Source organism: Oncorhynchus gorbuscha, linkage group LG21, assembly GCF_021184085.1.
Source record: "Oncorhynchus gorbuscha isolate QuinsamMale2020 ecotype Even-year linkage group LG21, OgorEven_v1.0, whole genome shotgun sequence".
NCBI classification, from domain to species: Eukaryota; Metazoa; Chordata; class Actinopteri; order Salmoniformes; family Salmonidae; genus Oncorhynchus; species Oncorhynchus gorbuscha.
This window is the reverse complement of record NC_060193.1, coordinates 47,125,746-47,152,849: the sequence shown is the minus strand read 5'-3', so window position 1 is coordinate 47,152,849 and position 27,104 is coordinate 47,125,746. Positions and strand designations below refer to the sequence as shown.

General features: G+C 51.5%; 1 protein-coding gene across 1 annotated transcript in view; it reads right to left on the bottom strand.

Annotated features, from left to right (window-relative positions):
* The window catches only part of LOC124008095 (integral membrane protein 2B-like), a 43,885-nt gene that overhangs the window by 1,492 nt on the left and 15,289 nt on the right, over window positions 1–27,104 (bottom strand). The window lies entirely within an intron of this gene.

Sequence of the window (27,104 nt, the reverse complement as noted above, 5' to 3'; positions counted from 1 at the left end):
CACCCGGTATGGTGTGTGCGTGCGCCACTCACCCGGTATGTGTGTGTGCGCCACTCACCCGGTATGGTGTGTGTGCGTGCGCCACTCACCCGGTATGGTGTGTGTGCGTGCGCCACTCACCCGGTATGGTGTGTGTGTGTGCGCCACTCACCCGGTATGGTGTGTGTGTGTGTACGCGTGTGGCACTGACCCAGTATGGTGTGTGTGTGCACGCGTGTGGCACTGACCCAGTATGGTGTGTGTGTGCGCGTGTGTGGCACTGACCCAGTATGGTGTGTGTGTGCGCGTGTGTGGCACTGACCCAGTATGGTGTGTGTGTGCGCGTGTGTCACTGACCCAGTATGGTGTGTGTGTGCGCGTGTGTCACTGACCCAGTATGGTGTGTGTGTGTGTCACTGACCCAGTATGGTGTGTGTGTGTGTCACTGACCCAGTATGGTGTGTGTGTGTGTGTCACTGACCCAGTATGGTGTGTGTGTGTGTGTGTCACTGACCCAGTATGGTGTGTGTGTGCGCGTGTGTCACTGACCCAGTATGGTGTGTGTGTGTGTCACTGACCCAGTATGGTGTGTGTGTGTGCGCCACTCACCCGGTATGGTGTGTGTGTGTGTGCGTGTGGCACTGACCCAGTATGGTGTGTGTGTGCACGCGTGTGGCACTGACCCAGTATGGTGTGTGTGTGCGTGTGTGGCACTGACCCAGTATGGTGTGTGTGTGTGTGTACGCGTGTGGCACTGACCCAGTATGGTGTGTGTGTGTGTGTGTCACTGACCCAGTATGGTGTGTGTGTGTGTCACTGACCCAGTATGGTGTGTGTGTGTACGCGTGTGTCACTGACCCAGTATGGTGTGTGTGTGTGTGTCACTGACCCAGTATGGTGTGTGTGTGTGTGTGTCACTGACCCAGTATGGGTGTGTGTGCGCGTGTGTCACTGACCCAGTATGGTGTGTGTGTGTGTGTGTGTCACTGACCCAGTATGGTGTGTGTGTGTGTGTGTCACTGACCCAGTATGGTGTGTGTGTGTGTGTGTCACTGACCCAGTATGGTGTGTGTGTGTGTGTGTCACTCACCCAGTATGGTGTGTGTGTGTGTGTGTCACTCACCCAGTATGGTGTGTGTGTGTGTGTGTCACTCACCCAGTATGGTGTGTGTGTGTGTGTGTGTGCACTGACCCAGTATGGTGTGTGTGTGTGTGTGTCACTCACCCAGTATGGTGTGTGTGTGTGTGTGTCACTCACCCAGTATGTGTGTGTGTGTGTGTCACTGACCCAGTATGGTGTGTGTGTGTGTGTGTCACTCACCCAGTATGGTGTGTGTGTGTGTGTGTGTGGCACTCACCCAGTAGTATGGTGTGTGTGTGTGTGTGTCACTCACCCAGTATGGTGTGTGTGTGTGTGTGTCACTCACCCAGTATGGTGTGTGTGTGTGTGTGTCACTCACCCAGTATGGTGTGTGTGTGTGTGTGTCACTCACCCAGTATGTGTGTGTGTGTGTGTGTCACTGACCCAGTATGGTGTGTGTGTGTGTGGCACTGACCCAGTATGGTGTGTGTGTGTGTGTGTCACTGACCCAGTATGGTGTGTGTGTGTGTGTGTGTGTGTGTGTACGCGTGTGGCACTGACCCAGTATGGTGTGTGTGTGTGTGTGTCACTCACCCAGTATGGTGTGTGTGTGTGTGTGTCACTCACCCAGTATGGTGTGTGTGTGTGTGTGTCACTCACCCAGTATGGTGTGTGTGTGTGTGTGTCACTCACCCAGTATGGTGTGTGTGTGTGTGTGTCACTGACCCAGTATGGTGTGTGTGTGTGTGTGTGGCACTCACCCAGTATGGTGTGTGTGTGTGTGTGTCACTCACCCAGTATGGTGTGTGTGTGTGTGTGTCACTGACCCAGTATGGTGTGTGTGTGTGTGTGTCACTCACCCAGTATGGTGTGTGTGTGTGTGTGTCACTGACCCAGTATGTGTGTGTGTGTGTGTGTGTCACTCACCCAGTATGGGGGTGTGTGTGTGTGTGTGTGTGTGTGTGTGTGCACTGACCCAGTATGGGTGTGTGTGTGTGTGTGTCACTGACCCAGTATGGTGTGTGTGTGTGTGTGTGTCACTGACCCAGTATGGGGGTGTGTGTGTGTGTCACTCACCCAGTATGGTGTGTGTGTGTGTGTGTCACTCACCCAGTATGTGTGTGTGTGTGTGTGTGGCACTGACCCAGTATGGGGGTGTGTGTGTGTGTGTCACTCACCCAGTATGGGGGGGTGTGTGTGTGTGTGTGTCACTCACCCAGTATGGGTGTGTGTGTGTGTGTGTCACTCACCCAGTATGGTGTGTGTGTGTGTGTGTCACTCACCCAGTATGGGTGTGTGTGTGTGTGTGTCACTCACCCAGTATGGGTGTGTGTGTGTGTGTGTCACTCACCCAGTATGGTGTGTGTGTGTGTGTGTCACTCACCCAGTATGTGTGTGTGTGTGTGTGTCACTCACCCAGTATGGTGTGTGTGTGTGTGTGTCACTCACCCAGTATGGGTGGTGGTGTGTGTGTGTGTGTGTGTGTCACTCACCCAGTATGGTGTGTGTGTGTGTGTGTCACTCACCCAGTATGGGTGTGTGTGTGTGTGTGTCACTCACCCAGTATGGTGTGTGTGTGTGTGTGTCACTCACCCAGTATGTGTGTGTGTGTGTGTGTCACTCACCCAGTATGGTGTGTGTGTGTGTGTGTCACTCACCCAGTATGGTGTGTGTGTGTGTGTGTCACTCACCCAGTATGTGTGTGTGTGTGTGTGTCACTCACCCAGTATGGTGTGTGTGTGTGTGTGTCACTCACCCAGTATGGTGTGTGTGTGTGTGTCACTCACCCAGTATGGTGTGTGTGTGTGTGTGTCACTCACCCAGTATGTGTGTGTGTGTGTGTGTCACTCACCCAGTATGGTGTGTGTGTGTGTGTCACTCACCCAGTATGGTGTGTGTGTGTGTGTGTCACTCACCCAGTATGGTGTGTGTGTGTGTGTGTCACTCACCCAGTATGGTGTGTGTGTGTGTGTCACTCACCCAGTATGGTGTGTGTGTGTGTGTCACTCACCCAGTATGGTGTGTGTGTGTGTGTGTCACTCACCCAGTATGGTGTGTGTGTGTGTGTGTCACTCACCCAGTATGGTGTGTGTGTGTGTGTCACTCACCCAGTATGGTGTGTGTGTGTGTGTCACTCACCCAGTATGGTGTGTGTGTGTGTGTGTCACTCACCCAGTATGGTGTGTGTGTGTGTGTGTCACTCACCCAGTATGGTGTGTGTGTGTGTGTGTCACTCACCCAGTATGGTGTGTGTGTGTGTGTGTCACTCACCCAGTATGGTGTGTGTGTGTGTGTGTGTGTCACTCACCCAGTATGTGTGTGTGTGTGTGTGTGTCACTCACCCAGTATGGTGTGTGTGTGTGTGTGTGTCACTCACCCAGTGGTGTGGTGTGTGTGTGTGTGTGTGTCACTCACCCAGTATGGTGTGTGTGTGTGTGTGTGTGTCACTCACCCAGTATTGTGTGTGTGTGTGTGTGTCACTCACCCAGTATGGTGTGTGTGTGTGTGTGTGTCACTCACCCAGTATGGTGTGTGTGTGTGTGTGTGTCACTCACCCAGTATGGTGTGTGTGTGTGTGTGTGTCACTCACCCAGTATGGTGTGTGTGTGTGTGTGTGTCACTCACCCAGTATGGTGTGTGTGTGTGTGTGTCACTCACCCAGTATGGTGTGTGTGTGTGTGTGTGTCACTCACCCAGTATGGTGTGTGTGTGTGTGTGTGTGTGTGTGTGTGTGTGTGTGTGTGTGTGTCACTCACCCAGTATGGTGTGTGTGTGTGTGTGTGTCACTCACCCAGTATGGTGTGTGTGTGTGTGTGTCACTCACCCAGTATGTGTGTGTGTGTGTGTGTCACTCACCCAGTATGGTGTGTGTGTGTGTGTCACTCACCCAGTATGGTGTGTGTGTGTGTGTGTGTCACTCACCCAGTATGTGTGTGTGTGTGTGTGTCACTCACCCAGTATGGTGTGTGTGTGTGTGTGTGTCACTCACCCAGTATGGTGTGTGTGTGTGTGTCACTCACCCAGTATGGTGTGTGTGTGTGTGTCACTCACCCAGTATGTGTGTGTGTGTGTGTGTGTGTCACTCACCCAGTATGGTGTGTGTGTGTGTGTGTGTCACTCACCCAGTATGGTGTGTGTGTGTGTGTGTGTGTCACTCACCCAGTATGGTGTGTGTGTGTGTGTGTGTGTCACTCACCCAGTATGGTGGTGTGTGTGTGTGTGTCACTCACCCAGTATGTGTGTGTGTGTGTGTGTCACTCACCCAGTATGGTGTGTGTGTGTGTGTGTGTGTCACTCACCCAGTATGTGTGTGTGTGTGTGTGTCACTCACCCAGTATGTGTGTGTGTGTGTGTGTCACTCACCCAGTATGGTGTGTGTGTGTGTGTGTCACTCACCCAGTATGTGTGTGTGTGTGTGTCACTGTGTGTGTGTGTGTGTGTCACTCACCCAGTATGTGTGTGTGTGTGTGTGTCACTCACCCAGTATGTGTGTGTGTGTGTGTCACTCACCCAGTATGGTGTGTGTGTGTGTGTCACTCACCCAGTATGGTGTGTGTGTGTGTGTCACTCACCCAGTATGTGTGTGTGTGTGTGTGTCACTCACCCAGTATGGTGTGTGTGTGTGTGTGTGTGTCACTCACCCAGTATGGTGTGTGTGTGTGTGTGTGTGTGTGTGTGTGTGTCACTCACCCAGTATGGTGTGTGTGTGTGTGTCACTCACCCAGTATGGTGTGTGTGTGTGTGTGTGTATGTGTGTGTGTGTGTGTCACTCACCCAGTATGGTGTGTGTGTGTGTGTGTGTGTGTGTGTCACTCACCCAGTATGGTGTGTGTGTGTGTGTGTGTGTGTGTGTGTGTCACTCACCCAGTATGGTGTGTGTGTGTGTGTGTGTGTGTGTCACTCACCCAGTATGGTGTGTGTGTGTGTGTGTGTGTGTGTGTGTGTGTGTCACTCACCCAGTATGTGTGTGTGTGTGTGTGTCACTCACCCAGTATGTGTGTGTGTGTGTGTGTCACTCACCCAGTATGGTGTGTGTGTGTGTGTCACTCACCCAGTATGGTGTGTGTGTGTGTGTGTCACTCACCCAGTATGTGTGTGTGTGTGTGTGTCACTCACCCAGTATGTGTGTGTGTGTGTGTGTCACTCACCCAGTATGTGTGTGTGTGTGTGTGTCACTCACCCAGTATGGTGTGTGTGTGTGTGTGTCACTCACCCAGTATGTGTGTGTGTGTGTGTGTCACTCACCCAGTATGTGTGTGTGTGTGTGTGTCACTCACCCAGTATGTGTGTGTGTGTGTGTGTCACTCACCCAGTATGGTGTGTGTGTGTGTGTCACTGTGTCACTGTGTGTGTGTGTCACTCACCCAGTATGTGTGTGTGTGTGTGTCACTCACCCAGTGGTGTGTGTGTGTGTGTCACTCACCCAGTGTGTGTGTGTGTGTGTGTGTCACTCACCCAGTATGTGTGTGTGTGTGTGTGTCACTCACCCAGTATGTGTGTGTGTGTGTGTGTCACTCACCCAGTATGGTGTGTGTGTGTGTGTGTCACTCACCCAGTATGGTGTGTGTGTGTGTGTGTCACTCACCCAGTATGGTGTGTGTGTGTGTGTGTCACTCACCCAGTATGTGTGTGTGTGTGTGTGTCACTCACCCAGTATGGTGTGTGTGTGTGTGTGTCACTCACCCAGTATGTGTGTGTGTGTGTGTGTCACTCACCCAGTATGGTGTGTGTGTGTGTGTGTCACTCACCCAGTATGGTGTGTGTGTCACTCACCCAGTATGTGTGTGTGTGTGTGTGTGTCACTCACCCAGTATGGTGTGTGTGTGTGTGTCACTCACCCAGTATGGTGTGTGTGTGTGTGTGTGTGTGTGTCACTCACCCAGTATGGTGTGTGTGTGTGTGTGTGTGTGTCACTCACCCAGTATGGTGTGTGTGTGTGTGTGTCACTCACCCAGTATGGTGTGTGTGTGTGTGTCACTCACCCAGTATGTGTGTGTGTGTGTGTGTCACTCACCCAGTATGTGTGTGTGTGTGTGTGTCACTCACCCAGTATGGTGTGTGTGTGTGTGTGTCACTCACCCAGTATGGTGTGTGTGTGTGTGTCACTCACCCAGTATGGTGTGTGTGTGTGTGTGTCACTCACCCAGTATGTGTGTGTGTGTGTGTGTGTGTCACTCACCCAGTGTGTGTGTGTGTGTGTGTGTCACTCACCCAGTATGTGTGTGTGTGTGTGTGTGTCACTCACCCAGTATGGTGTGTGTGTGTGTGTGTCACTCACCCAGTATGGTGTGTGTGTGTGTGTCACTCACCCAGTATGGTGTGTGTGTGTGTGTGTCACTCACCCAGTATGGTGTGTGTGTGTGTGTCACTCACCCAGTATGTGTGTGTGTGTGTGTGTCACTCACCCAGTGGTGGTGTGTGTGTGTGTGTGTCACTCACCCAGTGTGGTGGTGTGTGTGTGTGTGTCACTCACCCAGTATGTGTGTGTGTGTGTGTGTCACTCACCCAGTGGTGTGTGTGTGTGTGTGTGTGTGTGTGTCACTCACCCAGTATGTGTGTGTGTGTGTGTGTCACTCACCCAGTATGTGTGTGTGTGTGTGTGTCACTCACCCAGTATGGTGTGTGTGTGTGTGTGTCACTCACCCAGTATGTGTGTGTGTGTGTGTGTCACTCACCCAGTATGGTGTGTGTGTGTGTGTCACTCACCCAGTATGGTGTGTGTGTGTGTGTGTCACTCACCCAGTATGTGTGTGTGTGTGTGTGTGTGTCACTCACCCAGTATGGTGTGTGTGTGTGTGTCACTCACCCAGTATGGTGTGTGTGTCACCCAGTATGTGTGTGTGTGTCACTCACTCACCCAGTATGTGTGTGTGTGTGTGTGTGTCACTCACCCAGTATGGTGTGTGTGTGTGTGTGTCACTCACCCAGTATGGTGTGTGTGTGTGTGTGTGTGTCACTCACCCAGTATGGTGTGTGTGTGTGTGTGTCACTCACCCAGTATGGTGTGGTGTGTGTGTGTGTGTCACTCACCCAGTATGTGTGTGTGTGTGTGTGTGTCACTCACCCAGTATGGTGTGTGTGTGTGTGTGTGTCACTCACCCAGTATGGTGTGTGTGTGTGTGTGTGTGTCACTCACCCAGTATGTGTGTGTGTGTGTGTGTCACTCACCCAGTATGTGTGTGTGTGTGTGTGTCACTCACCCAGTATGTGTGTGTGTGTGTGTGTGTGTCACTCACCCAGTATGTGTGTGTGTGTGTGTGTCACTCACCCAGTATGTGTGTGTGTGTGTGTGTGTGTCACTCACCCAGTATGGTGTGTGTGTGTGTGTGTGTCACTCACCCAGTATGGTGTGTGTGTGTGTGTGTGTGTCACTCACCCAGTATGGTGTGTGTGTGTGTGTGTGTGTCACTCACCCAGTATGGTGTGTGTGTGTGTGTGTGTGTCACTCACCCAGTATGTGTGTGTGTGTGTGTGTCACTCACCCAGTATGTGTGTGTGTGTGTGTGTCACTCACCCAGTATGGTGTGTGTGTGTGTGTCACTCACCCAGTATGTGTGTGTGTGTGTGTGTCACTCACCCAGTATGTGTGTGTGTGTGTGTGTGTGTCACTCACCCAGTATGTGTGTGTGTGTGTGTGTGTCACTCACCCAGTATGGTGTGTGTGTGTGTGTGTGTCACTCACCCAGTATGTGTGTGTGTGTGTGTGTGTCACTCACCCAGTATGGTGTGTGTGTGTGTGTGTCACTCACCCAGTATGGTGTGTGTGTGTGTGTGTCACTCACCCAGTGGTGTGTGTGTGTGTGTGTGTGTGTGTCACTCACCCAGTATGGTGTGTGTGTGTGTGTGTCACTCACCCAGTATGTGTGTGTGTGTGTGTGTCACTCACCCAGTATGTGTGTGTGTGTGTGTGTGTCACTCACCCAGTATGGTGTGTGTGTGTGTGTGTCACTCACCCAGTATGGTGTGTGTGTGTGTGTGTCACTCACCCAGTATGTGTGTGTGTGTGTGTGTCACTCACCCAGTATGGTGTGTGTGTGTGTGTGTCACTCACCCAGTGTGTGTGTGTGTGTGTGTGTGTCACTCACCCAGTATGGTGTGTGTGTGTGTGTCACTCACCCAGTATGTGTGTGTGTGTGTGTGTCACTCACCCAGTATGGTGTGTGTGTGTGTGTCACTCACCCAGTATGGTGTGTGTGTGTGTGTGTCACTCACCCAGTATGTGTGTGTGTGTGTGTGTGTGTCACTCACCCAGTATGTGTGTGTGTGTGTGTGTCACTCACCCAGTATGTGTGTGTGTGTGTGTGTGTCACTCACCCAGTATGGTGTGTGTGTGTGTGTGTCACTCACCCAGTATGGTGTGTGTGTGTGTGTGTGTGTGTGTCACTCACCCAGTATGTGTGTGTGTGTGTGTGTGTCACTCACCCAGTATGTGTGTGTGTGTGTGTGTCACTCACCCAGTATGTGTGTGTGTGTGTGTGTCACTCACCCAGTGGTGTGTGTGTGTGTGTGTGTCACTCACCCAGTATGTGTGTGTGTGTGTGTGTCACTCACCCAGTATGTGTGTGTGTGTGTGTGTGTCACTCACCCAGTATGTGTGTGTGTGTGTGTGTGTGTGTCACTCACCCAGTATGTGTGTGTGTGTGTGTGTGTGTGTGTGTCACTCACCCAGTATGTGTGTGTGTGTGTGTGTGTCACTCACTCACCCAGTATGGTGTGTGTGTGTGTGTGTGTGTGTCACTCACCCAGTATGGTGTGTGTGTGTGTGTGTGTGTCACTCACCCAGTATGGTGTGTGTGTGTGTGTGTGTGTCACTCACCCAGTGGTGTGTGTGTGTGTCACTCACCCAGTGTGTGTGTGTGTCACTCACCCAGTATGGTGTGTGTGTGTGTGTGTCACTCACCCAGTATGGTGTGTGTGTGTGTGTGTGTGTGTGTCACTCACCCAGTATGGTGTGTGTGTCACTCACCCAGTATGGTGTGTGTGTGTGTGTGTGTGTGTCACTCACCCAGTATGGTGTGTGTGTGTGTGTGTGTGTCACTCACCAGTATGGTGTGTGTGTGTGTGTGTGTCACTCACCCAGTATGTGTGTGTGTGTGTGTGTGTGTGTCACTCACCCAGTATGTGTGTGTGTGTGTGTGTGTGTGTCACTCACCCAGTATGTGTGTGTGTGTGTGTCACTCACCCAGTATGTGTGTGTGTGTGTGTGTCACTCACCCAGTAGTGTGTGTGTGTGTGTGTGTGTGTCACTCACCCAGTGGTGTGTGTGTGTGTGTGTGTGTGTGTCACTCACCCAGTATGTGTGTGTGTGTGTGTGTGTCACTCACCCAGTATGGTGTGTGTGTGTGTGTGTCACTCACCCAGTATGTGTGTGTGTGTGTGTGTGTCACTCACCCAGTATGTGTGTGTGTGTGTGTGTGTGTGTCACTCACCCAGTATGGTGTGTGTGTGTGTGTGCACTGTGTCACTCACCCAGTATGTGTGTGTGTGTGTGTGTCACTCACCCAGTATGTGTGTGTGTGTGTGTGTCACTCACCCAGTATGTGTGTGTGTGTGTGTGTCACTCACCCAGTATGTGTGTGTGTGTGTGTGTGTGTGTGTGTGTGTCACTCACCCAGTATGTGTGTGTGTGTGTGTGTGTCACTCACCCAGTATGGTGTGTGTGTGTGTGTGTGTCACTCACCCAGTATGGTGTGTGTGTGTGTGTGTGTGTCACTCACCCAGTATGGGTGTGTGTGTGTGTGTGTCACTCACCCAGTATGGTGTGTGTGTGTGTGTGTGTCACTCACCCAGTATGGTGTGTGTGTGTGTGTGTGTGTCACTCACCCAGTATGTGTGTGTGTGTGTGTGTGTCACTCACCCAGTATGTGTGTGTGTGTGTGTGTGTGTGTGTCACTCACCCAGTATGGTGTGTGTGTCACCCAGTGTGTGTGTGTGTGTCACTCACCCAGTATGGTGTGTGTGTGTGTGTGTCACACTCACCCAGTATGTGTGTGTGTGTGTGTGTGTCACTCACCCAGTATGGTGTGTGTGTGTGTGTGTCACTCACCCAGTATGGTGTGTGTGTCACTCACCCAGTATGGTGTGTGTGTGTGTGTGTGTGTGTCACTCACCCAGTATGGTGTGTGTGTCACTCACCCAGTATGGTGTGTGTGTGTGTGTCACTCACCCAGTATGGTGTGTGTGTGTGTGTGTGTCACTCACCCAGTATGTGTGTGTGTGTGTGTGTCACTCACCCAGTATGTGTGTGTGTGTGTGTGTCACTCACCCAGTATGGTGTGTGTGTGTGTGTGTGTGTGTCACTCACCCAGTATGGTGTGTGTGTGTGTGTGTGTGTGTGTCACTCACCCAGTATGGTGTGTGTGTGTGTGTGTGTCACTCACCCAGTATGGTGTGTGTGTGTGTGTCACTCACCCAGTATGGTGTGTGTGTGTGTGTGTCACTCACCCAGTATGGTGTGTGTGTGTGTGTCACTCACCCAGTATGGTGTGTGTGTGTGTGTGTCACTCACCCAGTATGTGTGTGTGTGTGTCACTCACCCAGTATGTGTGTGTGTGTCACTGTGTGTGTGTCACTCACCCAGTATGGTGTGTGTGTGTGTGTGTCACTCACCCAGTATGGTGTGTGTGTGTGTGTGTCACTCACCCAGTATGTGTGTGTGTGTGTGTGTGTGTGTCACTCACCCAGTATGGTGTGTGTGTGTGTGTGTGTGTCACTCACCCAGTATGGTGTGTGTGTGTGTGTGTGTCACTCACCCAGTATGTGTGTGTGTGTGTGTGTCACTCACCCAGTATGGTGTGTGTGTGTGTGTGTGTCACTCACCCAGTATGTGTGTGTGTCACTGTGTGTGTGTCACTCACCCAGTATGGTGTGTGTGTGTGTGTGTCACTCACCCAGTATGTGTGTGTGTGTGTGTGTGTGTCACTCACCCAGTATGGTGTGTGTGTGTGTGTGTCACTCACCCAGTATGTGTGTGTGTGTGTGTGTGTCACTCACCCAGTATGGTGTGTGTGTGTGTGTGTGTCACTCACCCAGTATGTGTGTGTGTGTGTGTGTGTCACTCACCCAGTATGTGTGTGTGTGTGTGTGTCACTCACCCAGTATGTGTGTGTGTGTGTCACTCACCCAGTATGTGTGTGTGTGTGTGTGTCACTCACCCAGTATGTGTGTGTGTGTGTGTGTCACTCACCCAGTATGTGTGGTGTGTGTGTGTGTGTCACTCACCCAGTATGTGTGTGTGTGTGTGTCACTCACCCAGTATGGTGTGTGTGTGTGTGTCACTCACCCAGTATGGTGTGTGTGTGTGTGTGTGTCACTCACCCAGTATGGTGTGTGTGTGTGTGTGTGTGTCACTCACCCAGTATGGTGTGTGTGTGTGTGTGTGTCACTCACCCAGTATGGTGTGTGTGTGTGTGTGTGTCACTCACCCAGTATGGTGTGTGTGTGTGTGTCACTCACCCAGTATGGTGTGTGTGTGTGTGTGTGTGTGTCACTCACCCAGTATGGTGTGTGTGTGTGTGTGTGTGTCACTCACCCAGTATGGTGTGTGTGTGGTGTGTGTCACTCACCCAGTATGTGTGTGTGTGTGTGTGTGTGTGTCACTCACCCAGTATGGTGTGTGTGTGTGTGTGTGTCACTCACCCAGTATGGTGTGTGTGTGTGTGTGTGTGTCACTCACCCAGTATGGTGTGTGTGTGTGTGTGTGTCACTCACCCAGTATGGTGTGTGTGTGTGTGTGTGTGTGTCACTCACCCAGTATGGTGTGTGTGTGTGTGTGTGTGTCACTCACCCAGTATGGTGTGTGTGTGTGTGTGTCACTCACCCAGTATGTGTGTGTGTGTGTGTGTGTGTGTCACTCACCCAGTATGTGTGTGTGTGTGTGTGTGTGTCACTCACCCAGTATGGTGTGTGTGTGTGTGTGTGTCACTCACCCAGTATGTGTGTGTGTGTGTGTCACTCACCCAGTATGTGTGTGTGTGTGTGTGTCACTCACCCACCCAGTGTGTGTGTGTGTGTGTCACTCACCCAGTATGGTGTGTGTGTGTGTGTGTGTCACTCACCCAGTATGGTGTGTGTGTGTGTGTGTGTCACTCACCCAGTATGTGGTGTGTGTGTGTGTGTGTGTGTCACTCACCCAGTATGTGGTGTGTGTGTGTGTGTGTGTGTCACTCACCCAGTATGTGTGTGTGTGTGTGTGTGTGTGTCACTCACCCAGTATGGTGTGTGGTGTGTGTGTGTGTGTGTCACTCACCCAGTATGGTGTGTGTGTGTGTGTGTGTGTGTGTGTCACTCACCCAGTATGTGTGTGTGTGTGTGTGTGTCACTCACCCAGTATGGTGTGTGTGTCACTCACCCAGTATGGTGTGTGTGTGTGTGTGTGTCACTCACCCAGTATGTGTGTGTGTGTGTGTCACTCACCCAGTATGGTGTGTGTGTGTGTGTGTGTGTCACTCACCCAGTATGGTGTGTGTGTGTGTGTGTGTGTGTGTCACTCACCCAGTATGGTGTGTGTGTGTGTGTGTGTGTGTCACTCACCCAGTATGGTGTGTGTGTCACTCACCCAGTGTGTGTGTGTGTGTGTCACTCACCCAGTATGGTGTGTGTGTGTGTGTGTGTGTGTGTCACTCACCCAGTATGGTGTGTGTGTCACTCACCCAGTATGGTGTGTGTGTGTGTGTCACTCACCCAGTATGGTGTGTGTGTGTGTGTGTCACTCACCCAGTATGTGTGTGTGTGTGTGTGTCACTCACCCAGTATGGTGTGTGTGTGTGTGTGTGTCACTCACCCAGTATGTGTGTGTGTGTGTCACTCACCCAGTATGTGTGTGTGTGTGTGTCACTCACCCAGTATGGTGTGTGTGTGTGTGTGTGTCACTCACCCAGTATGGTGTGTGTGTGTGTGTGTGTGTCACTCACCCAGTATGGTGTGTGTGTGTCACTGTGTGTGTGTGTGTCACTCACCCAGTATGTGTGTGTGTGTGTGTCACTCACCCAGTGTGTGTGTGTCACTCACCCAGTGTGTGTGTGTGTGGTGTGTGTGTGTGTCACTCACCCAGTGTGTGTGTGTGTGTGTGTGTGTGTCACTCACCCAGTGTGTGTGTGTGTGTGTGTCACTCACCCAGTATGGTGTGTATGGTGTGTGTGTGTCACTCACCCCAGTATGGTGTGTGTGTGTGTGTGTGTGTCACTCACCCAGTATGGTGTGTGTGTGTGTGTCACTCACCCAGTATGGTGTGTGTGTGTGTGTGTGTGTGTGTCACTCACCCAGTGGTGTGTGTGTGTGTGTGTGTGTGTCACTCACCCAGTATGGTGTGTGTGTGTGTGTGTGTCACTCACCCAGTATGGTGTGTGTGTGTGTGTGTGTGTCACTCACCCAGTATGTGTGTGTGTGTGTGTGTGTCACTCACCCAGTATGTGTGTGTGTGTGTGTGTGTCACTCACCCAGTATGGTGTGTGTGTGTGTGTCACTCACCCAGTATGTGTGTGTGTGTGTGTGTGTCACTCACCCAGTATGGTGTGTGTGTGTGTGTGTCACTCACCCAGTATGGTGTGTGTGTGTGTGTGTGTCACTCACCCAGTATGTGTGTGTGTGTGTGTGTGTCACTCACCCAGTATGTGTGTGTGTGTGTGTGTGTCACTCACCCAGTATGTGTGTGTGTGTGTGTGTGTGTGTGTCACTCACCCAGTGTGTGTGTGTCACTGTGTGTGTGTGTGTCACTCACCCAGTATGGTGTGTGTGTGTGTGTGTCACTCACCCAGTGTGTGTGTGTGTGTGTGTGTCACTCACCCAGTATGTGTGTGTGTGTGTGTGTCACTCACCCAGTATGGTGTGTGTGTGTGTGTCACTCACCCAGTATGTGTGTGTGTGTGTGTGTCACTCACCCAGTATGGTGTGTGTGTGTGTGTCACTCACCCAGTATGGTGTGTGTGTGTGTGTGTCACTCACCCAGTATGTGTGTGTGTGTGTGTGTCACTCACCCAGTGTGTGTGTGGTGTGTGTGTGTGTGTCACTCACCCAGTATGGTGTGTGTGTGTGTGTCACTCACCCAGTATGGTGTGTGTGTGTGTGTCACTCACCCAGTATGTGTGTGTGTGTGTGTGTCACTCACCCAGTATGGTGTGTGTGTGTGTGTCACTCACCCAGTATGTGTGTGTGTGTGTGTGTCACTCACCCAGTATGTGTGTGTGTGTGTGTGTGTGTCACTCACCCAGTATGGTATGTGTGTCACTGTGTGTGTGTGTGTCACTCACCCAGTATGTGTGTGTGTGTGTGTGTCACTCACCCAGTATGTGTGTGTGTGTGTGTGTCACTCACCCAGTATGTGTGTGTGTGTGTGTGTCACTCACCCAGTATGTGTGTGTGTGTGTGTGTGTCACTCACCCAGTATGTGTGTGTGTGTGTGTGTGTCACTCACCCAGTATGTGTGTGTGTGTGTGTCACTCACCCAGTATGGTGTGTGTGTGTGTGTCACTCACCCAGTATGGTGTGTGTGTGTGTGTCACTCACCCAGTATGTGTGTGTGTGTGTGTGTCACTCACCCAGTATGGTGTGTGTGTGTGTGTGTCACTCACCCAGTATGGTGTGTGTGTGTGTGTCACTCACCCAGTATGTGTGTGTGTGTGTGTGTCACTCACCCAGTATGTGTGTGTGTGTGTGTGTCACTCACCCAGTATGGTGTGTGTGTGTGTGTCACTCACCCAGTATGTGTGTGTGTGTGTGTGTCACTCACCCAGTATGGTGTGTGTGTGTGTGTGTGTGTGTGTGTGTGTGTGTGTGTGTGTGTCACTCACCCAGTATGGTGTGTGTGTGTGTGTGTGTGTGTCACTCACCCAGTATGGTGTGTGTGTGTGTGTCACTCACCCAGTATGTGTGTGTGTGTGTGTGTGTCACTCACCCAGTATGGTGTGTGTGTGTGTGTGTGTCACTCACCCAGTATGGTGTGTGTGTGTGTGTGTGTGTCACTCACCCAGTATGTGTGTGTGTGTGTGTGTCACTCACCCAGTATGGTGTGTGTGTGTGTGTGTGTCACTCACCCAGTATGGTGTGTGTGTGTGTGTGTGTCACTCACCCAGTATGTGTGTGTGTGTGTGTGTCACTCACCCAGTATGTGTGTGTGTGTGTGTCACTCACCCAGTATGGTGTGTGTGTGTGTGTCACTCACCCAGTATGGTGTGTGTGTGTGTGTGTCACTCACCCAGTATGTGTGTGTGTGTGTGTGTCACTCACCCAGTATGGTGTGTGTGTGTGTGTGTCACTCACCCAGTATGGTGTGTGTGTGTGTGTGTCACTCACCCAGTATGGTGTGTGTGTGTGTGTGTGTGTCACTCACCCAGTATGTGTGTGTGTGTGTGTGTCACTCACCCAGTATGTGTGTGTGTGTGTGTGTCACTCACCCAGTATGGTGTGTGTGTGTGTGTGTCACTCACCCAGTATGGTGTGTGTGTGTGTGTGTGTCACTCACCCAGTATGGTGTGTGTGTGTGTGTGTGTGTCATGGTGTGTGTGTGTGTCACCCACCCAGTATGGTGTGTGTGTGTGTGTGTGTGTGTGTGTCACTCACCCAGTATGGTGTGTGTGTGTGTGTGTCACTCACCCAGTATGTGTGTGTGTGTGTGTGTGTCACTCACCCAGTATGGTGGTGTGTGTGTGTGTGTCACTCACCCAGTATGGTGTGTGTGTGTGTGTGTCACTCACCCAGTATGGTGTGTGTGTGTGTGTGTGTGTCACTCACCCAGTATGTGTGTGTGTGTGTGTGTGTCACTCACCCAGTATGGTGTGTGTGTGTGTGTGTGTCACTCACCCAGTATGGTGTGTGTGTGTGTGTGTGTCACTCACCCAGTATGGTGGTGTGTGTGTGTGTGTGTCACTCACCCAGTATGGTGTGTGTGTGTGTGTGTGTCACTCACCCAGTATATGTGTGTGTGTGTGTGTGTCACTCACCCAGTATGGTGTGTGTGTGTGTGTGTCACTCACCCAGTATGGTGTGTGTGTGTGTGTGTGTCACTCACCCAGTATGGTGTGTGTGTGTGTGTGTCACTCACCCAGTGGTGTGTGTGTGTGTGTGTCACTCACCCAGTATGGTGTGTGTGTGTGTGTGTGTCACTCACCCAGTATGGTGTGTGTGTGTGTGTGTCACTCACCCAGTATGGTGTGTGTGTGTGTGTGTCACTCACCCAGTATGGTGTGTGTGTGTGTGTGTCACTCACCCAGTATGGTGTGTGGTGTGTGTGTGTGTGTGTCACTCACCCAGTATATGTGTGTGTGTGTGTGTGTCACTCACCCAGTATGGTGTGTGTGTGTGTGTCACTCACCCAGTATGGTGTGTGTGTGTGTGTGTGTGTCACTCACCCAGTATGGTGTGTGTGTGTGTGTGTGTCACTCACCCAGTATGGTGTGTGTGTGTGTGTCACTCACCCAGTATGGTGTGTGTGTGTGTGTGTGTCACTCACCCAGTATGGTGTGTGTGTGTGTGTGTGTCACTCACCCAGTATGTGTGTGTGTGTGTGTGTGTCACTCACCCAGTATGGTGTGTGTGTGTGTGTGTCACTCACCCAGTATGGTGTGTGTGTGTGTGTGTCACTCACCCAGTATGTGTGTGTGTGTGTGTGTGTCACTCACCCAGTATGGTGTGTGTGTGTGTGTGTGTCACTCACCCAGTATGTGTGTGTGTGTGTGTGTCACTCACCCAGTATGTGTGTGTGTGTGTGTGTCACTCACCCAGTATGGTGTGTGTGTGTGTGTGTCACTCACCCAGTATGTGTGTGTGTGTGTGTGTGTCACTCACCCAGTATGGTGTGTGTGTGTGTGTGTCACTCACCCAGTATGGTGTGTGTGTGTGTGTCACTCACCCAGTATGTGTGTGTGTGTGTGTCACTCACCCAGTATGGTGTGTGTGTGTGTGTGTGTCACTCACCCAGTATGGTGTGTGTGTGTGTGTGTCACTCACCCAGTATGTGTGTGTGTGTGTGTGTCACTCACCCAGTATGGTGTGTGTGTGTGTGTCACTCACCCAGTATGGTGTGTGTGTGTGTGTGTCACTCACCCAGTATGGTGTGTGTGTGTGTGTCACTCACCCAGTATGGTGTGTGTGTGTGTGTCACTCACCCAGTATGGTGTGTGTGTGTGTGTCACTCACCCAGTATGGTGTGTGTGTGTGTGTCACTCACCCAGTATGGTGTGTGTGTGTGTGTCACTCACCCAGTATGGTGTGTGTGTGTGTGTGTCACTCACCCAGTATGTGTGTGTGTGTGTGTGTGTCACTCACCCAGTATGGTGTGTGTGTGTGTGTGTCACTCACCCAGTATGGTGTGTGTGTGTGTGTGTGTGTCACTCACCCAGTATGGTGTCACTCACCCAGTATGTGTGTGTGTGTGTGTGTGTGTGTGTCACTCACCCAGTATGGTGTGTGTGTGTGTGTGTCACCCAGTATGTGTGTGTGTGTGTGTGTGTCACTCACCCAGTGGTGTGTGTGTGTGTGTGTGTCACTCACCCAGTATGTGTGTGTGTGTGTGTGTGTCACTCACCCAGTATGTGTGTGTGTGTGTGTGTGTCACTCACCCAGTATGGTGTGTGTGTGTGTGTGTCACTCACCCAGTATGGTGTGTGTGTGTGTGTGTCACTCACCCAGTATGGTGTGTGTGTGTGTGTGTCACTCACCCAGTATGGTGTGTGTGTGTGTGTGTCACTCACCCAGTATGTGTGTGTGTGTGTGTGTCACTCACCCAGTGTGTGTGTGTGTGTGTCACTCACCCAGTATGGTGTGTGTGTGTGTGTCACTCACCCAGTATGTGTGTGTGTGTGTGTGTCACTCACCCAGTATGGTGTGTGTGTGTGTGTGTCACTCACCCAGTATGGTGTGTGTGTGTGTGTGTGCACTCACCCAGTATGGTGTGTGTGTGTGTGTGTCACTCACCCAGTATGGTGTGTGTGTGTGTGTGTCACTCACCCAGTATGGTGTGTGTGTGTGTGTGTCACTCACCCAGTATGGTGTGTGTGTGTGTGTGTCACTCACCCAGTATGGTGTGTGTGTGTGTGTGTGTCACTCACCCAGTATGTGTGTGTGTGTGTGTGTCACTCACCCAGTATGGTGTGTGTGTGTGTGTGTCACTCACCCAGTATGGTGTGTGTGTGTGTGTGTGTCACTCACCCAGTATGGTGTGTGTGTCACTCACCCAGTATGGTGTGTGTGTGTGTGTGTCACTCACCCAGTATGTGTGTGTGTGTGTGTGTGTCACTCACCCAGTATGGTGTGTGTGTGTGTCACTCACCCAGTATGGTGTGTGTGTGTGTGTCACTCACCCAGTATGGTGTGTGTGTGTGTGTCACTCACCCAGTATGGTGTGTGTGTGTGTGTCACTCACCCAGTATGGTGTGTGTGTGTGTGTCACTCACCCAGTATGGTGTGTGTGTGTGTGTGTCACTCACCCAGTATGGTGTGTGTGTGTGTGTGTGTGTCACTCACCCAGTGTGTGTGTGTGTGTGTGTGTGTCACTCACCCAGTATGGTGTGTGTGTGTGTGTCACTCACCCAGTATGGTGTGTGTGTGTGTCACTCACCCAGTATGTGTGTGTGTGTGTGTCACTCACCCAGTATGGTGTGTGTGTGTGTGTGTCACTCACCCAGTATGGTGTGTGTGTGTGTGTCACTCACCCAGTATGGTGTGTGTGTGTGTGTCACTCACCCAGTATGGTGTGTGTGTGTGTGTGTCACTCACCCAGTATGGTGTGTGTGTGTGTGTCACTCACCCAGTGGTGTGTGTGTGTGTCACTCACCCAGTATGGTGTGTGTGTGTGTCACTCACCCAGTATGGTGTGTGTGTGTGTCACTCACCCAGTATGGTGTGTGTGTGTGTGTGTCACTCACCCAGTATGGTGTGTGTGTGTGTGTGTCACTCACCCAGTATGGTGTGTGTGTGTGTGTCACTCACCCAGTATGGTGTGTGTGTGTGTGTGTCACTCACCCAGTATGGTGTGTGTGTGTGTGTGTCACTCACCCAGTATGGTGTGTGTGTGTGTGTGTCACTCACCCAGTATGGTGTGTGTGTGTGTGTGTCACTCACCCAGTATGGTGTGTGTGTGTGTGTGTCACTCACCCAGTATGGTGTGTGTGTCACTCACCCAGTATGGTGTGTGTGTGTGTGTGTCACTCACCCAGTATGGTGTGTGTGTGTCACTCACCCAGTATGGTGTGTGTGTGTGTGTGTCACTCACCCAGTATGGTGTGTGTGTGTGTGTCACTCACCCAGTATGTGTGTGTGTGTGTGTCACTCACCCAGTATGGTGTGTGTGTGTGTGTCACTCACCCAGTATGGTGTGTGTGTGTGTGTCACTCACCCAGTATGGTGTGTGTGTGTCACTCACCCAGTATGGTGTGTGTGTGTGTGTGTCACTCACCCAGTATGGTGTGTGTGTGTGTGTGTCACTCACCCAGTATGGTGTGTGTGTGTGTGTGTCACTCACCCAGTATGGTGTGTGTGTGTGTGTGTCACTCACCCAGTATGTGTGTGTGTGTGTGTGTCACTCACCCAGTATGTGTGTGTGTGTGTGTGTCACTCACCCAGTATGGTGTGTGTGTGTGTGTCACTCACCCAGTATGGTGTGTGTGTGTGTGTGTCACTCACCCAGTATGGTGTGTGTGTGTGTGTGTCACTCACCCAGTATGGTGTGTGTGTGTGTGTGTGTCACTCACCCAGTATGGTGTGTGTGTGTGTGTGTGTCACTCACCCAGTATGGTGTGTGTGTGTGTGTGTCACTCACCCAGTATGGTGTGTGTGTGTGTGTGTCACTCACCCAGTATGGTGTGTGTGTGTGTGTGTCACTCACCCAGTATGTGTGTGTGTGTGTGTGTGTCACTCACCCAGTATGGTGTGTGTGTGTGTGTGTCACTCACCCAGTATGGTGTGTGTGTGTGTGTGTCACTCACCCAGTATGGTGTGTGTGTGTGTGTGTCACTCACCCAGTATGGTGTGTGTGTGTGTGTGTCACTCACCCAGTATGGTGTGTGTGTGTGTGTGTCACTCACCCAGTATGGTGTGTGTGTGTGTGTGTCACTCACCCAGTATGGTGTGTGTGTGTGTGTGTCACTCACCCAGTATGGTGTGTGTGTGTGTGTGTCACTCACCCAGTATGGTGTGTGTGTGTGTGTCACTCACCCAGTATGGTGTGTGTGTGTGTGTGTCACTCACCCAGTGGTGTGTGTGTGTGTGTGTCACTCACCCAGTATGTGTGTGTGTGTGTGTGTCACTCACCCAGTATGGTGTGTGTGTGTGTGTGTCACTCACCCAGTATGGTGTGTGTGTGTGTGTGTCACTCACCCAGTATGTGTGTGTGTGTGTGTCACTCACCCAGTATGGTGTGTGTGTGTGTGTGTCACTCACCCAGTATGGTGTGTGTGTGTGTGTCACTCACCCAGTATGTGTGTGTGTGTGTGTGTCACTCACCCAGTATGGTGTGTGTGTCACTCACCCAGTATGGTGTGTGTGTGTGTGTGTGTGTCACTCACCCAGTATGTGTGTGTGTGTGTGTGTGTCACTCACCCAGTATGGTGTGTGTGTGTGTGTGTCACTCACCCAGTATGGTGTGTGTGTGTGTGTGTCACTCACCCAGTATGGTGTGTGTGTGTGTGTGTCACTCACCCAGTATGGTGTGTGTGTGTGTGTGTCACTCACCCAGTATGTGTGTGTGTGTGTGTGTCACTCACCCAGTATGGTGTGTGTGTGTGTGTGTGTGTCACTCACCCAGTATGGTGTGTGTGTGTGTGTGTGTCACTCACCCAGTATGGTGTGTGTGTGTGTGTGTGTGTCACTCACCCAGTATGGTGTGTGTGTGTGTGTGTGTCACTCACCCAGTATGGTGTGTGTGTGTGTGTGTCACTCACCCAGTATGGTGTGTGTGTGTGTGTGTGTCACTCACCCAGTATGGTGTGTGTGTGTGTGTGTCACTCACCCAGTGGTGTGTGTGTGTGTGTGTCACTCACCCAGTATGTGTGTGTGTGTGTGTCACTCACCCAGTATGGTGTGTGTGTGTGTGTGTCACTCACCCAGTATGGTGTGTGTGTGTGTGTGTCACTCACCCAGTATGGTGTGTGTGTGTCACTCACCCAGTATGGTGTGTGTGTGTGTGTGTGTCACTCACCCAGTATGGTGTGTGTGTGTGTGTGTCACTCACCCAGTATGGTGTGTGTGTGTGTGTGTCACTCACCCAGTATGGTGTGTGTGTGTGTGTGTCACTCACCCAGTATGGTGTGTGTGTGTGTGTGTCACTCACCCAGTATGGTGTGTGTGTGTGTGTGTCACTCACCCAGTATGGTGTGTGTGTGTGTGTGTCACTCACCCAGTATGGTGTGTGTGTGTGTGTGTCACTCACCCAGTATGGTGTGTGTGTGTGTGTGTCACTCACCCAGTATGGTGTGTGTGTGTGTGTCACTCACCAGTATGGTGTGTGTGTGTGTGTGTGTCACTCACCCAGTGTGTGTGTGTGTGTGTGTGTGTGTGTCACTCACCCAGTATGTGTGTGTGTGTGTGTCACTCACCCAGTATGTGTGTGTGTGTGTCACTCACCCAGTATGTGTGTGTGTGTGTGTCACTCACCCAGTATGGTGTGTGTGTGTGTGTGTCACTCACCCAGTATGTGTGTGTGTGTGTGTGTGTCACTCACCCAGTATGGTGTGTGTGTGTGTGTGTCACTCACCCAGTATGGTGTGTGTGTGTGTGTGTCACTCACCCAGTATGGTGTGTGTGTGTGTCACTCACCCAGTATGGTGTGTGTGTGTGTGTGTGTCACTCACCCAGTATGGTGTGTGTGTGTGTGTGTCACTCACCCAGTATGTGTGTGTGTGTGTGTGTGTCACTCACCCAGTATGGGTGTGTGTGTGTGTGTGTCACTCACCCAGTATGGTGTGTGTGTGTGTGTCACTCACCCAGTGTGTGTGTGTGTCACTCACCCAGTATGTGTGTGTGTGTGTGTGTCACTCACCCAGTATGGTGTGTGTGTGTGTGTGTCACTCACCCAGTATGTGTGTGTGTGTGTGTGTCACTCACCCAGTATGTGTGTGTGTGTGTGTGTGTCACTCACCCAGTATGTGTGTGTGTGTGTGTGTCACTCACCCAGTATGGTGTGTGTGTGTGTGTGTCACTCACCCAGTATGGTGTGGTGTGTGTGTGTGTGTGTCACTCACCCAGTATGGTGTGTGTGTGTGTCACTCACCCAGTATGGTGTGTGTGTGTGTCACTCACCCAGTATGGTGTATGTGTGTGTGTGTGTCACTCACCCAGTATGTGTGTGTGTGTGTGTCACTCACCCAGTATGGTGTGTGTGTGTGTCACTCACCCAGTATGGTGTGTGTGTGTGTGTGTGTCACTCACCCAGTATGTGTGTGTGGTGTGTGTGTGTCACTCACCCAGTATGTGTGTGTGTGTGTGTCACTCACCCAGTATGGTGTGTGTGTGTGTGTCACTCACCCAGTATGGTGTGTGTGTGTGTGTCACTCACCCAGTATGGTGTGTGTGTGTGTGTCACTCACCCAGTATGGTGTGTGTGTGTGTGTCACTCACCCAGTATGGTGTGTGTGTGTGTCACTCACCCAGTATGGTGTGTGTGTGTGTCACTCACCCAGTATGGTGTGTGTGTGTGTCACTCACCCAGTATGGTGTGTGTGTGTGTGTGTCACTCACCCAGTATGGTGTGTGTGTGTGTCACTCACCCAGTATGGTGTGTGTGTGTGTGTGTCACTCACCCAGTATGGTGTGTGTGTGTGTGTCACTCACCCAGTATGGTGTGTGTGTGTGTCACTCACCCAGTATGGTGGTGTGTGTGTGTGTCACTCACCCAGTATGGTGTGTGTGTGTGTGTGTCACTCACCCAGTATGTGTGTGTGTGTGTGTCACTCACCCAGTATGTGTGTGTGTGTGTGTCACTCACCCAGTATGGTGTGTGTGTCACCCAGTGGTGTGTGTGTGTCACTCACCCAGTATGTGTGTGTCACCCAGTGTGTGTGTGTGTGTCACTCACCCAGTATGTGTGTGTGTGTGTGTGTGTGTCACTCACCCAGTATGGTGTGTGTGTGTGTGTCACTCACCCAGTATGTGTGTGTGTGTGTGTGTCACTCACCCAGTATGTGTGTGTGTGTGTGTCACTCACCCAGTATGGTGTGTGTGTGTGTGTGTGTCACTCACCCAGTATGGTGTGTGTGTGTGTGTCACTCACCCAGTGGTGTGTGTGTGTGTGTCACTCACCCAGTATGGTGTGTGTGTGTGTGTGTGTCACTCACCCAGTATGTGTGTGTGTGTGTGTGTGTCACTCACCCAGTATGGTGTGTGTGTGTGTGTGTGTCACTCACCCAGTATGGTGTGTGTGTGTGTGTGTGTCACTCACCCAGTATGGTGTGTGTGTGTGTGTGTGTCACTCACCCAGTATGGTGTGTGTGTGTGTGTGTCACTCACCCAGTATGGTGTGTGTGTCACTCACCCAGTATGGTGTGTGTGTGTGTGTGTCACTCACCCAGTATGGTGTGTGTGTGTGTGTGTGTCACTCACCCAGTATGGTGTGTGTGTGTGTGTGTCACTCACCCAGTATGGTGTGTGTGTCACTCACCCAGTATGGTGTGTGTGTGTGTGTGTGTCACTCACCCAGTATGTGTGTGTGTGTGTGTGTGTCACTCACCCAGTAGTGTGTGTGTGTGTGTGTGTGTGTCACTCACCCAGTATGGTGTGTGTGTGTGTGTGTCACTCACCCAGTATGGTGTGTGTGTGTGTGTGTGTGTCACTCACCCAGTATGGTGTGTGTGTGTGTGTGTGTCACTCACCCAGTATGGTGTGTGTGTGTGTGTGTCACTCACCCAGTATGGTGTGTGTGTGTGTGTCACTCACCCAGTATGTGTGTGTGTGTGTGTGTGTCACTCACCCAGTATGGTGTGTGTGTGTGTGTGTCACTCACCCAGTATGGTGTGTGTGTGTCACTCACCCAGTGTGTGTGTCACTCACCCAGTGTGTGTGTGTGTGTGTGTGTGTGTCACTCACCCAGTATGTGTGTGTGTGTGTGTCACTCACCCAGTATGTGTGTGTGTGTGTGTGTGTCACTCACCCAGTGGTGTGTGTGTGTGTGTGTGTCACTCACCCAGTATGGTGTGTGTGTCACTCACCCAGTATGTGTGTGTGTGTGTGTGTGTCACTCACCCAGTATGGTGTGTGTGTGTGTGTGTCACTCACCCAGTATGGTGTGTGTGTGTGTGTGTGTGTGTCACTCACCCAGTATGGTGTGTGTGTGTGTGTGTGTCACTCACCCAGTATGGTGTGTGTGTGTGTGTGTGTCACTCACCCAGTATGGTGTGTGTGTGTGTGTGTGTCACTCACCCAGTATGGTGTGTGTGTGTGTGTCACTCACCCAGTATGGTGTGTGTGTGTGTGTCACTCACCCAGTATGGTGTGTGTGTGTGTGTCACTCACCCAGTATGGTGTGTGTGTGTGTGTCACTCACCCAGTATGTGTGTGTGTGTGTGTGTGTGTCACTCACCCAGTATGGTGTGTGTGTGTGTGTGTGTGTCACTCACCCAGTATGGTGTGTGTGTGTGTGTGTCACTCACCCAGTAGTGTGTGTGTGTGTGTGTCACTCACCCAGTATGGTGTGTGTGTGTGTGTGTGTGTCACTCACCCAGTATGGTGTGTGTGTGTGTGTGTGTGTCACTCACCCAGTATGGTGTGTGTGTGTGTGTGTGTCACTCACCCAGTATGGTGTGTGTGTGTGTGTGTGTCACTCACCCAGTATGGTGTGTGTGTGTGTGTCACTCACCCAGTATGGTGTGTGTGTGTGTGTCACTCACCCAGTATGGTGTGTGTGTGTGTGTGTCACTCACCCAGTATGGTGTGTGTGTGTGTGTGTCACTCACCCAGTATGGTGTGTGTGTCACTCACCCAGTATGGTGTGTGTGTGTGTGTGTCACTCACCCAGTATGGTGTGTGTGTGTGTGTGTCACTCACCCAGTATGGTGTGTGTGTGTGTGTGTCACTCACCCAGTATATGTGTGTGTGTGTGTGTGTCACTCACCCAGTATGGTGTGTGTGTGTGTGTGTCACTCACCCAGTATGGTGTGTGTGTCACTCACCCAGTATGGTGTGTGTGTGTGTGTGTCACTCACCCAGTATGGTGTGTGTGTCACTCACCCAGTATGGTGTGTGTGTGTGTGTGTCACTCACCCAGTATGGTGTGTGTGTCACTCACCCAGTATGGTGTGTGTGTGTGTGTGTCACTCACCCAGTATGGTGTGTGTGTGTGTGTGTCACTCACCCAGTATGGTGTGTGTGTGTGTGTCACTCACCCAGTATGGTGTGTGTGTGTGTGTGTCACTCACCCAGTATGGTGTGTGTGTGTGTGTGTCACTCACCCAGTATGGTGTGTGTGTGTGTGTGTCACTCACCCAGTATGTGTGTGTGTGTGTGTGTGTCACTCACCCAGTATGTGTGTGTGTGTGTGTGTGTCACTCACCCAGTATGGTGTGTGTGTGTGTCACTCACCCAGTATGGTGTGTGTGTGTGTGTGTCACTCACCCAGTATGGTGTGTGTGTGTGTCACTCACCCAGTATGTGTGTGTGTGTGTGTGTGTCACTCACCCAGTATGGTGTGTGTGTGTGTCACTCACCCAGTATGGTGTGTGTGTGTGTGTGTCACTCACCCAGTATGTGTGTGTGTGTGTCACTCACCCAGTATGTGTGTGTGTGTGTGTCACTCACCCAGTATGTGTGTGTGTGTGTCACTCACCCAGTATGGTGTGTGTGTGTGTGTCACTCACCCAGTATGTGTGTGTGTGTGTGTGTCACTCACCCAGTATGGTGTGTGTGTGTGTCACTCACCCAGTATGGTGTGTGTGTGTCACTCACCCAGTATGGTGTGTGTGTGTGTCACTCACCCAGTATGGTGTGTGTGTGTGTCACTCACCCAGTATGGTGTGTGTGTGTGTCACTCACCCAGTATGGTGTGTGTGTGTGTCACTCACCCAGTATGGTGTGTGTGTGTGTCACTCACCCAGTATGGTGTGTGTGTGTGTCACTCACCCAGTATGGTGTGTGTGTGTGTCACTCACCCAGTATGGTGTGTGTGTGTGTCACTCACCCAGTATGGTGTGTGTGTGTGTCACTCACCCAGTATGGTGTGTGTGTGTGTCACTCACCCAGTATGGTGTGTGTGTGTGTCACTCACCCAGTATGGTGTGTGTGTGTGTCACTCACCCAGTATGGTGTGTGTGTGTGTCACTCACCCAGTATGTGTGTGTGTGTGTGTCACTCACCCAGTATGGTGTGTGGTGTGTGTGTGTGTCACTCACCCAGTATGTGTGTGTGTGTGTGTCACTCACCCAGTATGTGTGTGTGTGTGTGTGTGTCACTCACCCAGTATGGTGTGTGTGTGTGTCACTCACCCAGTATGGTGTGTGTGTGTGTCACTCACCCAGTATGGTGTGTGTGTGTGTGTCACCCAGTGTGTGTGTGTCACTCACCCAGTATGGTGTGTGTGTGTGTGTGTGTCACTCACCCAGTATGGTGTGTGTGTGTGTGTGTGTCACTCACCCAGTATGGGTGTGTGTGTGTGTGTGTCACTCACCCAGTATGGTGTGTGTGTGTGTCACTCACCCAGTATGGTGTGTGTGTGTGTGTCACTCACCCAGTATGTGTGTGTGTGTGTGTCACTCACCCAGTATGGTGTGTGTGTGTGTCACTCACCCAGTATGGTGTGTGTGTGTGTGTGTCACTCACCCAGTATGGTGTGTGTGTGTGTGTCACTCACCCAGTATGTGTGTGTGTGTGTGTGTCACTCACCCAGTATGGTGTGTGTGTGTGTGTCACTCACCCAGTATGGTGTGTGGTGTGTGTGTGTGTGTCACTCACCCAGTATGGTGTGGTGTGTGTGTGTGTCACTCACCCAGTATGGTGTGTGTGTGTGTCACTCACCCAGTATGGTGTGTGTGTGTCACTCACCCAGTATGGTGTGTGTGTGTGTGTCACTCACCCAGTATGGTGTGGTGTGTGTGTGTGTCACTCACCCAGTATGTGTGTGTCACTCACC